The 13,636-nt window shown below is 32.6% G+C and overlaps 1 protein-coding gene and 1 pseudogene across 8 annotated transcripts in view; both read right to left on the bottom strand.

Moving 5' to 3' along the window:
* The window catches only part of EPB41L4B (erythrocyte membrane protein band 4.1 like 4B), a 237,269-nt gene that overhangs the window by 154,955 nt on the left and 68,678 nt on the right, over window positions 1–13,636 (bottom strand). The gene's annotated exons all lie outside the window — the stretch shown is intronic.
* The window catches only part of LOC111719319, a 32,874-nt pseudogene that overhangs the window by 3,278 nt on the left and 15,960 nt on the right, over window positions 1–13,636 (bottom strand).

The following is a 13,636-nucleotide window of genomic DNA, read 5'->3' as shown; positions in this document are numbered from 1 at the left end:
CTATCAACCAAAGTATCATTTTCTTTCTTATTCAATTAAATTCAAATAATAATGGGCCAGGCAAAGTGCTAAGCACTAAAGATTAAGAAAAGAAAAAGAAAAAAGGAGGAACAAAAAATAGTCCTTGCTCTCAAGGAGCTCACAATCTAAAATTCATAAGGATATTATGAAAACTTTTAAAGAAATACTTCCTGAAATAGAGGTACATTCTGTCTATGGTACTTCTTGACTCATTCATCTAGTAACTTTATCAAGAAAAGAAATGAGGTTAGTTTGCTTTAACATCATCTTTAGTGAACCTTTTCTGCTTCCTCTAGATTGTTTACTAATAATTTTAGAATTTCACTGGAGATTGACCTAAAGCTTACCCATGGCCCATCATTTCCAGAATTCAATTGCCCCTTCTTCCCAGTCACCAACAAAAAAGTATAGTCGGTAAACTATGTTCATGAAAGAAGTAAAAGTTATAATAATACATTTGTAAAGGTTGATGCACTGGTCTACTAGCAAGACACCTAAAAGAAGCCATTTCCTTTGAGGAACTCTATAATTTTTAAATCTTTTATCATATACAATAGCTGCAAGGATGGAAAGGATAGCATGGAATATGTTGGTTATTCCTTAGGGACCATGAATGAGATTCTTCTAGCTGACATGAAAGGGCTAATGATGGCTTCTGCTGCAGAAAATAGCCTCTAAAGCTCTCAGAGGAGTACATGAAGTAAATAATAAAGGGCATGAAATTGATTTTTTTCTACAATAACAAACTTTTTATTAAAATAACAATATAGTATTTCTCTTAGTGACTTCATTTGTTTACATAGAATACTTCTACAAAGAATATTTCCAAATATATATGTGTAATAATATATTGTATATAAATATTATATTAAAATTAGATAAATGAATATTATGTATTCATAATATGAGCTATGTGATCAAATACAACAAAATTTAAAGGAAACAGAATGCCTCATTATACCCTGATGACTCTAAATTCTACTTTACTAAACTCTAATTACATTTTGAAAAAAAAAAAACCCATAAAAGAATTACACTTGAGCCTTACAACAACCTTTTGAGGTAGACACTATAGCTATTATCATTCCCAAAATATAGATGAGAAAACTGAAGCCCTCAGAGGCAAGGTAACTAGGCTGAGGTCACCCAGAAAATAAGAGCCAGGAATGGAATTTGAACACAACTATTCAACACAACTCCTACCTGTAGTATATTGAAGAAAACTGCTTCCACTTAAAAACAAATTATTGAAATAAGCTTAATTTTAAAGCAAATGAACAGGTTTAGACATCCAGAACTTTAGGGGTGGATATACCCTCTAACTCTGTAGGAGATATTAATTTCAACAACAAAAATACAGATGGGGTTCAAATTATATGAAATAGGTTATGATAAAGATCTTTTTGGGGTAAGTGTATAGACCTAGGCTCCTCAAATTAACTGAAATGGTTTATGGTAAAGATTTTAAGCAAGGTAAATAAACTTAGTCTTTTTTGTTTGTTTGTTTAGGAAAAGTCTAATAGGGACCATAATTTAAATTTATAGATATAGAGATTGAAAGAACCATAGAGACTTGCTAAGCTAACCCTTTGTTTTATAGAAAAAACTGAGGAGAAATAGTATTTTTTTAAATCTGATTTCATAGTAGAGAAAACTAAAGCAAAGAGAAGTTAAGTAACTTGCTCAACAGGAAATGTCTGAAACCGAATTTGAACTCAGATCTTCTTGGCTCCAGGCCCAGTGTTCTTATTCATTGTGCCAGACTACAATAGTTTCTATCTAGTCTGAAGATGATGATACAGTAACACACTAATACCTCAAAGCTCTTTCTTACAATAGTAAGGTAGGTTAAACAAGTATTAGGATTTTGATTTTATAGACAAAGAAAAAGATTCAGAGAAGGGTATGAATTACTTGCCCAAGGTTACACAGTTAATATGAATTGGAGGTGTCATTCAAACTCAGTCTCCTGACTGCAAATCCAGTGATCTTTCCACTACCCCCCCCCCCCCCCCCCCAGTGGAAGCAGGCTCAACATAATCTGGGCTTGCCCAGACTATAGAACAGAAAAGTTCAGTATGTAATTCAATTAGTTGATAGAAAAGAAGACCCAAAGCACACAGAAAGAATTCTAAAAGACCAAAGAACTGTCAGTAGAGTTGTAAACTGATCCAACCATTCTGGAGCATTTGAAGGAAGAATTTGAAGAAAGGGAGAGAAAGATGGAGGAAGGGAGAAAGAAGAAGGAGGGAAGGAGGAAGGATAGGGAGGAGTGAGAAAGCAGGAAAAAAGGGAAAAGGACCAACGAGTACAAAAATATTTATAGCAGCTCTTTTTGTAGTGGCTAAGATTGGAAATCAAGGGGATGCCCATAAACTGGAGCTAAACAAATTGTGGTATATGGGTATCGTGGAATATTACTGTGCTATAAGAAATGATAAGCAAGATAATTTTAGAAAAACATAGAAAAACTTACATGAATGGATGCAAAGTGAAGTAAGTACAATCAGGAGAGCATTGCACACAGTAAAAGCAATATTGTACAACCAAAAAAAGTGAAAGAATAGCTATTCTCAGTATTGCAATGATTTAAGACAATCCCACAGGACTCATTATGAAACATGCACTTCGCCTCCAGAGCAAGAACTGATATTGTCTGAATATAGACAAAAGCATAATCTTTATTTTTTTCATTTTTTGAGTCTTGTAGAAAATGACTAATTTGAAATGTTTTATATGTCTGTACATGTATGACATAAATTAGGTTGCTTACCATCTCAGAGAGAGGGGAAAAGAGGTTAATAAGGAGGGAAAGAATTTGGAATTCCAAACTTTAAAAAAATATTAAGAATTGTTTTAACATGAAATTGGGGGAAAATAAAATATTATTTTTAAAAGACTACTGAGACTTAATTAAAATTTTAAAAAACAATGCTTAGTTTGAGGAGTAGAATAAAGTTTTCCAATAATGCTACTCTTGAATCTGACCCCCAAACTGACACTTAGCATGATGGTTATCATTAAGTTACTTAAAGATGCTAATAAACACATATGGTACAGAATTTTTCTTTTTTTACAAAAGAGGACTCTAGTGAAGGTCAATGGGTGGATGTATCTCCTGTATTCATTTTCTTCCAAATAAATACATAACATCTGTTTCTTTACTGAACAGTAAATATTTCTATCAAATTGAGATACATGCTACAACTCAAAAAGACAACCATAAGCTAGTGTAATTAAAGAAACATCTCAACCCTTCTTTTCCCAAAGATTTTTTAAAAGAACATCAGACTTAATGGAATTTTATTGGTTAGTGATATGCTTGACTAAATTTCAATTTGCCAACTGGCTAGGAAGATTTTCTGGACAAAAATTTTCTGAGTATGGGAAAATAAGGAAGTATTCTGATATTGGGAAAGTAGAACAGACTACACATCCATCTCTAGGAGAATGAGATGAGGCAGAGAGAATGGCCCTAGTGTTATACAAAAGCTCATGGTCCTCTAACTGGAGATACTCTCAGTGCTCAAAGTAAAAAAGAATAAACAGTGGGTATCATTTTAACATTGATGGCATCTGGGGCCAGGAGGTCTTGTGTGACTTCAGGAAAGACAATATTAGTTTTCATATAAGGATGTCTTACATCTCAACAAATTTGGTTGCAAAAAGTTGATAGAAGCTTTGGAGTTGATTATCTAATGAGTAAACATGATCTTCCCTTGTGGAACACAGGAGTCCAAAATAGAAACAAAATAAGGAATTTCTGGATGTTGATTTCAAACATTCCTTCCTCATAAGATGAAAGTAAGCCATATCCCTGATATTTGGGACTCAGAGAATGTCTTTTATTATTCCAATTTTGTGAATTTTAAAAAATTCCCTCAAATTACTACTCAAAGTTATCTGCCTAGAAATTAAGTTTGTAACTCAGATCATAGCCATGCTTAATGAGGAGTCTAATCACTTTCTTATTTTTGTGTCACTTTTAAGCCCACCACTTCACTTGTTCCTCATTTACTTGATCATCCCAAGCTCTAAAGAAATCCAAAAGTGTTTTCTTTTTCTTAAATACAAACTTTCTCATTAATTAGCTCAAGCACCATCCAAATCTAACAAGGACTTAATGAACTGAAGAAAAACAGTTCCCAAAGCTTATTACCCTTATTTTAAAAGTTTAAGCAAATATTAAAACACAATTGATTAACAAACAAAAACAATTATAAATCAAAGATATAAAAAAGTATTTATAATATTTAGGCTCTAAAAAAGTTCAGCCAAAATTGTCTCAAATTTTCAATATAATAAAAGACCCCTCTTCACTTGTAGAGAAACCATTCAGATCACACTCCAATACTGATTAAAATCTCTTTAGTCTTTTTTTATCTCTCAAGGTAAGAGTTAAATTCAGCCCCCCTTAGAAAACAAAGGTAATTCCCCCCCCCCTTCAATTATCAGAGTAAACATCCTTTCAGCTTCTTTCACATTAATTATCAAATGCTTTTTATAATGCTTGTGTTCAACTAACATCTAAGATAATTCTGATGAAGAGAGTTTCACTTTACCTCCTCCCTCCCAGAACTTCCCCACAGGCTCTCCATAGATTACAGATAAAATATACTTTCTCCCTGACTACACAGGGAGAAGCACTTCAGAGTAAATCATTTTTCAACTGACAATTCAAATTGCTTCTTTTAACACACATTTGACTCTTAAAGCTATAGTAATATGATAATAAATATCAATCATCAACATACAAGACAAATGAAACTTCTACATATTTATTATAGGGAGGCAGTATAAGAAGGAGTTAGTACTCCAAATCCAGGGATTTGGAATCAAAAGACCAAGATTCAAATTCCAGATTTGTCACTTATACGTTTCTCTTAATTTTAGTTTCCTCATCCATAAGATGAAGAGGTTGCATTGGGTAATTCCTTAGGATCCTTCCAAGTTTTAAATCTTATGACTTTTGTGATTTGTATTGAGGAATGAGGCCATACAGGTTAAATAGAAACTAGTGACAATGGCAGGGACTAGTTCCACCTGAGAAGCATTTTCCATTATGTATAGTGTAGCTTTGGAAATAAGATTCCAGCAAAGAGGAAACTGGAACACTAGCAGCAGTTCTGATAACTATGAAAAAGTGGCAAGGTTCTGGTTTGTCAATATTTCTGAGAAATACAGATTACAGGTCAGGGTCTAGCATGAACAAACTGGAAAAACAAGTCTTAAGTCACAGTGTGGACTTAGAAAGTCCTCATGACCTTTAATAAAACAGAATTTTTAAACATTCCTCAAGAAAAGACTAGAGCTCAGTAGAAACTCCAATATGAAAATATAGGAAAGGTATAGGAAAGAAAAAGTATATTTGGATAATTGGAAAGTATATTTTGGATAATTGGATAATAACACTTATTAATGTAGTAATAATTAAATTAACTAAAGTACTAAACACTAATGAAGTGTTAGGGAGAGGAGAAACATGCCCCTTCAGGATCCAAATATCTTCAAAGATTGCAAAAAGAGTTTAATGAAACAGTAGATATTGACAGCAACAGAAACAGGCCAATGGCCCTGCCTCGCCTCCCTGAAGAAGCTCCCACTTATGTTGATGTGGGGTCATCACTTGTGGAGCCATATACTTTGCTGACAGCATCCCACGCTGCTCTTCTGAGGTGCATCCAGGAGAAAGAAGGCAAGTGTCATTTTCTAAACTATAAAGCAAACAGAGGGGTGCAGGGATGGTGATATGGGAAAGAACAGGCAAACTAAATTTTCGACAGAGGTCTAATGACCATGGTCACACACAGACTTGCCTCTTTTGTGTCTTATTTGTCTAATTTTTCCATCGATAACCATTTCTGTTTTTTAAAAAGAGCATAATTTTTTTTTTTGATGATTACTGCTTTGTAGTAAAGCATCTGGTACTGCTATTTGTGGGGCAGCTGGGGATACGGTACATGGCATGTAAGGCCTGACCACAGATCAAAGGACAAAGATTTCCCATCTATTCGTGTTCTGCCAGCTATCATTCAGGCACATACGAGGAGTCAGAAAGAAGTAACATGTAGCCGCATGTTGGTCTTCAGTCATTTGGGGCATGTCTAATTCTTTACAAGCCCATTTGGGGTTTTCTTGGTGAAGATACTAGTCGTTCGCCATTTCCTTCTCCAGCTCATTTTACAAATAAGAAAACTAAGGCAAACAGGGTAAATGACTTGCCAGGATCCCACAGCTACTTAAGGATACGAGTCTAGAGTGGAACTCAGGATGATGAGTTTTTCTGAGTTCAGGCCTGGCACTCTGTGCACTAAGGGGCCACCTAGCACTGTGGTAATAAGCCTATACTTAATTTTAAAAATTTCAAAATAAAATAAACTTGGTACTTGGGTTTTTAAGAAAGGTAAAAATGGGTCTGATGAAACTGAATGGATGGTATAGGAATAAAATGGAATATTATTGTTATATAAGAAATGATCAGAAGGCTAATTTCAGAAAGGACTGAAGAGACTTACATGAACTGATGCTCACTGAACAAAACCAGGAGATTGTTATACATGGCAACAAGATTATACAATGATTAAATGTTATGGATATGGTTCTTTTTAACAATGAGGTGATTCAGGTCAATTCCAATAGACATGATGGAGAGAGCCATATGCATCAGAGAGAGGATTATGGAAACTGAATGTGGATCACAACATAGTATTTTCACTCTTTTTGTTGTTGTTTTTCCTCTTTGATCTTATTTTTCTTGGCAGCATGATAAATGTGGAAATATGTTTAGAAGAATTGTACATGTTTAACATATATTGGATTACTTGCTGTCTAGGGGAAGGGGGAAGGAGAAAAATTTGGAACACAAGGTTTTGCAAGGGTGAATGTTGAAAACTATCTTTGCATATATTTTGAAAAATAAGAAGCTAGCATAAAAAATTGCTACAATGGGGGAGTGGACAAAAATATAATTATCTGAAGAGGGTTCAAATGGGCACTATGAATTTAAAATTATAGTGTTTCTGTTTAATATAATGGTGTGAAAGACTGTATAAAAAATCTAGCTCTCTCAAATCCAGTAAATATCTAAAATGTATTCCAAAAAGTCCTCTGAAAAAAGATACTCCAGGGCTGCACGCACAAATAATAGCCACAAGATGCTGGAAGATGGTCAAAAGGGTCAATGGCAGGTAAACTGATAAACAGTGAAAGAGAGAATGAAATGGAGGAGAAAGTCATACTAGAAAAAAATTAAAGTGAATGATCTCTAACAGCCAAGAGCTAGCAGAAGTGGAGAAGGAAGAGAAGACCATGGGAATTTGTATAAATAGTTATTAAACCAGCCAGCATTCCCAACAGGAGCATCACAAGCCAGTGACTACTTTAGAAGCAAAAGAGATTAAGGAAACCATCTGGAATGATAACAATTGAGAGCTGGAGTAGGAGAACTGTGTATGAGTCTCCAAGATAATGTGATTTCAAACATCCCAAAAGTCTTTTTAAAGCAACAACAAAGGGTAGAAACCAAGATAATGCAAAAAGAAAAAAACAAGAGCCAAGTAAACCACAGTGGACAAATAGAATAGAATATTCTAATTTTTATAAAAAATAGAAACTAGGGATTAAACGAGATAGTGAGCCTAATACCAGCCACCCAATATAAATTATCATTGATGTTGAGCTTTCAGAGAAGGCAGGGCCAAATAAAATTTATTCAATGCATCTAAGAGCAGAGAAAGACAAAAGCACAAAATCTCAAATCCCAAAGATGCTGAAAATGTCAGTAAGTATAAGAAAATACCAAGCAATTTCTGTGAAATATTATAAAACAGGTAAATCCAAAAGAGAATAAGCTCACAACTACAAGTAAATCCTACAAGTAGTTCTTTTAAAAAATAGAAATAAAAATAGCACCATGTTCAATAAACAAAACAAACTCTAGGTAAGAACTCACTATATGGCAAAAACCAATGGGAAAAACTGGGAACTCATCTCAGAGAAATGCTTAGTTCTAACATCCCATATCATATATTAGAATAAGTTCTAAATGGATATGCAACTTAAATAGAAAAATTCATATCATAAATAGAGATGACTGGAGAAAGATACTTTTCTTTCTTTGTTTCTCTCTCTCTCTTTTTTTTTTTTGCAGAAGCAATTAGGATTAAGTGACTTGCACAGTGTCACACAAGCTAGGGAGTATTAAGTGTCTGAGGCCAAATTTGAACTCAGATCCTCCTAACTTCAGGGTCAGTGCTCTATCCATTATGCCATGCAATTGCCCTTGGGAGATACTTTTCTTAACTATATATAGGATAATTCTTGACCAAACAAGGAATAATCAGAGTGAATAAAATGGTCAATTCTAATGACATAATTTGAAAAGTTTTGTACCAAAAAAGAAAAAAAAACAATGCAATTAGAATTTAAAGGAAAATGGTTAATTGAAATATTATCAGCAAGTTTATCTGATAACTGTCTGAAAATCAAGACAAATAAGAAATTTATACAAATATATGAAAACAAGAGCCATTCCCCAAAAGATATACAATAAAAAAGTCAGATAATGGTAGTTGTCAAGGGAATAAATCCAAGCTAACAGCAATGGTATTAAAAAAAAAAAAAAAAGCCCAAATCGAAAAAAAAAGCAATCTCAAATTCTTAATTACAAAAGAAATTCAGGTTAAAATAACTATAAAATTCCATCTTACAATCACCAGCAAGTGTTAAGAAGTGCTGAGGGGGAGCAAGCACATACTGGACAATTTACATTGGTCCAACCAATCTAAAAAATGATTTAGCAACTGTACCCCAAAGTTATTAAATTGTGCATACCTTAGGTTTATGATCTGAAAGTATAAGAAAAAAAATAAAGGAATCATATATACAAAAAGTAAATATCAATATATACAATATTTATAACAGAAATTTTTTGAGAGGAAAGGAAGAATGAAAGCAAGTGTTCATATACTGTGTAATGTTGAATAAACTATGAGCATAATAAGATAATGGAATGTACTAAGAGAAATTATGAAAGGGCTAAATTCAGAGAAATCAAGGAAAATTTTGTATGAAATAATGCAAAGTTAAGTGAATAGAATCACATTTATGCAATGATCAAACTATAAATGAAAACTAAATACTTAACAACTCTGATCAATGTAATGACAAGAATCATAGTTCCAGAAAAAGCAATGATGCCAGCTCCATCTCTTGGTGGAGAGATAAATAGAATGTAGGTAAATACACAGTGAGACATACAACTTCAGAAATTACCATTATAATACACATTTGTGTTGCCTGCCTATATTTCTATTTGCTGTGGAGGAGATCAGAAAGCAGGATGGTGTTGACAGAGAAGAAGAAGAAGGGAGTGGAGATAGTGATACCAAAACAAAAAAGAAAAGAATGTCAAAAAACAGTTTTTAAATACACAGAAGACAGCAGAAAGAAATTCAGAACACAAGGCAAACAAGGCAATGTTGGTACTATCATGTTATGGATTTTAATTTAAAATTAGCAAGAAAAGTGACAAAATTGTCTATATGCTTGTCCATATGCTTCAGGAAAGTTAAAAGCAGAAATAAATGTCCAATATATTCCAAAAGATTCACAATATCATTCTTTGTAGTAAAAAAGAATAGGAAACCAAATCGGTATTCACTGATTAGAAATGGCTTAAAAAAAGGTATGATATATGAATGTAATAGAATGATATTGTACAGTAAGAAATGATGGATAAGAGGAATTCATAGAAATGTTGAAACCAATTTATGTTGTATGAAGTGATGAAGAAAGAAATAAGCAAAACCAAGAGATACTGAAGCTGAATGCTGAGGAATGGAAAAATGGAAGATATAATGAAACAGAAGAGGAAGTATAAAATTTCTGAAGCAGATGTTTTTTCTTTTCTTTGTAATAAGAAAATATTCAATCTGGGATATGAATACAAAACCTAGCCAAAAAACCCCCTATTTTTTGTAAAAAAAAAAAAAAAAAAAAAAAGATACAAATGGGAACATGGAATGAGTTACATATTGTTAGATGCAGACACTGTGTCAGACTAATTTTTTTGGTGGTGTTTCAAAGAAGAGTTCAGTGTAATAATGGTAGAAAAAGAGACAAGAGGAAATATCTATGGGTATGTAAACAAAAAAAATTAATGTATATTAAATTTTTAAAAATTTTCAATAGTCTGTCAAAAAATAAAAACCTAGCATGAACTAAGAATGATGAATAGAGCTAAGGAGAACAAAAAGAGTATTTTATTTTGATTTTTTTTTAAAGCTCTTTAGCTCTATTTTGGAAAATGAAAGATTAATGAATGGAGAGGCTACTTATTGCTGGTGACTGAAACATGATTATAATGGATAACATAGTCAGTTCTAAGCTGCTTAATTCTTACCTTGCTTCTGTTTTCTCCATGAAGGAAAAAGATCTTTGGACTGGAAAAAATGGAATGAAATGGATAACTAATAGTAGTTGTGATGTGATATGTTAGGCTATTGAGCAGGACTGCCATCATTCCAAATGCTCACCTTCAACCTTAATGAATATTAAGTAATTAGTTTCATCACCTTCCCTAAAAATCTTGGCTTCTATCATCTGGAGGAGCAGTTTTTTTTTTCAGACTCAGCTAGGAAAAACTAGCTTGAGTTTTGATCAGTTAACTGATAAGAATGAGAAGGGAAGTAGCTAAGGTTCTACTACCAACACCAGACCTAGCTTATCCCAATAATTCCTAGCCAAAGCTGCTGATTTATGTGTCTAGAAAGATTCCTCCCTTCTCTAAAAAAGTATAAAAAAATTTCAACAATAATTCTGGTCACAATAGATAACAAGAAACAGAGCCAGCTTTTCAGTCAAGTTCTTTAATTTGAAATCCAATGCTTTAAAAAAAAGCAGAAAGAGTGCTCTGGTAAATGTCCCCATAGTTTAAGCCCTCCATCAATAAGATATCATACGTCTGTAAAAGTTCTATGATCTATTTGGAACTCATTGTTCATTTCTTCCTTCTGACTGGGTGAGTTATAGTATATTCCTGACAAAATATCCTTTCTATTCCTCCTTCCATTGATCCATATCCAAATGCTCTCTATACAATGCTTTCCCCTTCAATTCCCATATTCTAAAACAAGATTATAATATCTTGAGATACAAGATATACATTGCTACTCCAATGTTCCTTTTATTGAATCTTTCCTTTTATCACCATATTATCATTACAAAACTGATCAAATCTCAATAATCTCTATGAGAGTAACTCTAAGTTCCATGAGTACAAGGATTGTGATTTTCTTAAAACTTTACACCGTCAACAAATATCAGCTAAGTGTTTAATTTGTTTTTATCATTTGATGAGATTTTAATGTCTTAAAGTCAACATGACCCAGAGGGTTTGTGGATAACTCTGGCTATTTTATGTAACTGTAATGACCATATTCCTATATGGGGCAATAATTTTAGATGGCAGAGAAAGAAATAATTGAATTGTAAAATATTCAAATCCTCAAAGTTCAGTCTCAACTTAAGAAATTGCATGTGAAATTTCTAATAAGAACTATATTATAATGCTGATATTGTTGGTCTAGAAAAAATATACAATTTTATGGACTGGTTATGTCCCAGAGAGATTCATTATGCTTCACTGTATACAGAGGGATGGGGAAGAATCATGAAACACACTCTGTCTGAGGTAAGACCCAAATGATTCACAAAATCATTTTTTTTTTTATTTTGTCAAGTTAGCTCTTGACTAACCTCATATAGCAAATAGAGAACTAAAATTAATTATCTTCTGACTACTCCCAGTCCAGTGATCTGTAATCCAGAAACAAGGTCCCCCTTGTTGTTCCCAGAACAAGATACTGCATCTCCCGACTCCAAACTTTTCATTCTTGTCTCCATGCCTACTTTCCTTCTTCATCTCTTTTTGGTTTCCATTGCTTCCAATAAAAATCCCACCTTCCATGAGAAGCTTTTCTAATTTCCAATCTTTCTTAATTCTATTCCCTCTATTGATTATTTCCATGTATTCTCTCTATACCTTGTAGGTAACACAGTGTTTGCAGGTCTCTCTAATTACTAAGGGATCTCCTTAAGAGGATATGCTGCCTTTTGCCTTTCTTTTTTAATCCAGGGCATGGTACCTAATAGTGCTTATTAATAAATGCTTATTGATTTTTTGAGTACTAGTACATCATACTATTCTCATGTGATGTGTCCCACAGTCAAAATTTTATTTGTCATTCATTGAGGTGCTTTGTAATGTGGTTTTAAAATATAATTCTATTAAAAATGTTGAACACTTTTAAGATGAACTATTTCTTTAGATTTCCAATTTTCCTACTCATTCCAGGAACTTTGTTAAATCAAAAACTTCAATAGTTTGATCATTTCATACAAGATGGCATCCCCTCCAAATAATCAATCAACAAGCATTCAGTAAACACTTGTATTCCAGGCGTTGTATAAGGTTCTAGAGAAAAAAAGACAAAAATTAAACAATCCCTGTGCTCAAAGAGTTCCCATTCTATAAGGAAAGGTAATGTGTATGTGTGAAATTCTATACAAAAGATAAGATAAATGAGTCTCAATTAATGTGAATAATGAATCCTGAATCCACACTGCACACTTCCATTGGGCTGGGACCAATTACCAGATTTTATATATAATTATTGTGAAAATTGTGTAAAACAATGATGTAACTACTTCATGGGATCCTTCACACTAATCCCAATGTAGATACAAGGTAACAGGGGAATGATGTTATTTTTTTAAATTTATTTTTATTTGATTTTATTTATGTCCACTAGACATCATTTCTTCCATATGGTGACAAATTTTTCCCTTTTGTTATATCCCATTTTTATACTGAAATTTCATATTGAAATTCAAATGTAAGAGAATATTCAAGGGAAAACAGAAAAACCATTTAACTTTTCTTTTGAATAGCCTTTGTTTCTTATTCCCTGAACGGGAAAACTAGATTGGAAGGTCTAATCCTATGGTAGTTTTGATTTCCTCCGGGATAGGAAGATTAGGAGTTTTTCTGGGTCACATAATTATAAATGCATATAAAATATTTAGTCAAACCTTATCTTTGTTCTTTTTCTAATAATTTTAAAATACTTTGTAAGAAAAAGTTCAATTTAAATTACAACTATGCTGAAAAATAGTATTAGAGAAAAGTTGAACCATTTTAAAATATCTGTTCACAGTTAGCCTACAGTAGCATTTCTCAGAGTGTGGCCCAGCATCCCCAAGATCCCATTAGAGGGTCTACTAGGTCAAAACTATTTTCAATGAAACTAAAATTTAGCTATCTTCTTATTAAAATATTTCTCCTTTTTCCAACTATCTATGTGAGGCTTCATTTTCTTCATATACATCAAACAAAGCAGATTAAATGCAACAGTAGGAATATTATGTTTTGTTGTTAAAGGGATTTGCAAAAATATCTTTAAAAATAACACCATTCTTCTAAATTTTATTTTTGTTTAAATTTTTTATTTTTTCACTTTATTTTCTTTAGGAAATTCTTTTGTAATTAAAAATAACTTATTTAATATGTAATGAGTTTATTATTATATTACAATAACTATTATTATCTTTAATA

This window comes from Sarcophilus harrisii, chromosome 1 (assembly GCF_902635505.1).
Source record: "Sarcophilus harrisii chromosome 1, mSarHar1.11, whole genome shotgun sequence".
Lineage (NCBI taxonomy): Eukaryota > Metazoa > Chordata > Mammalia > Dasyuromorphia > Dasyuridae > Sarcophilus > Sarcophilus harrisii.
Note: the sequence above shows the minus strand (reverse complement) of the source record. Positions and strands in the feature narration are given on the sequence as shown.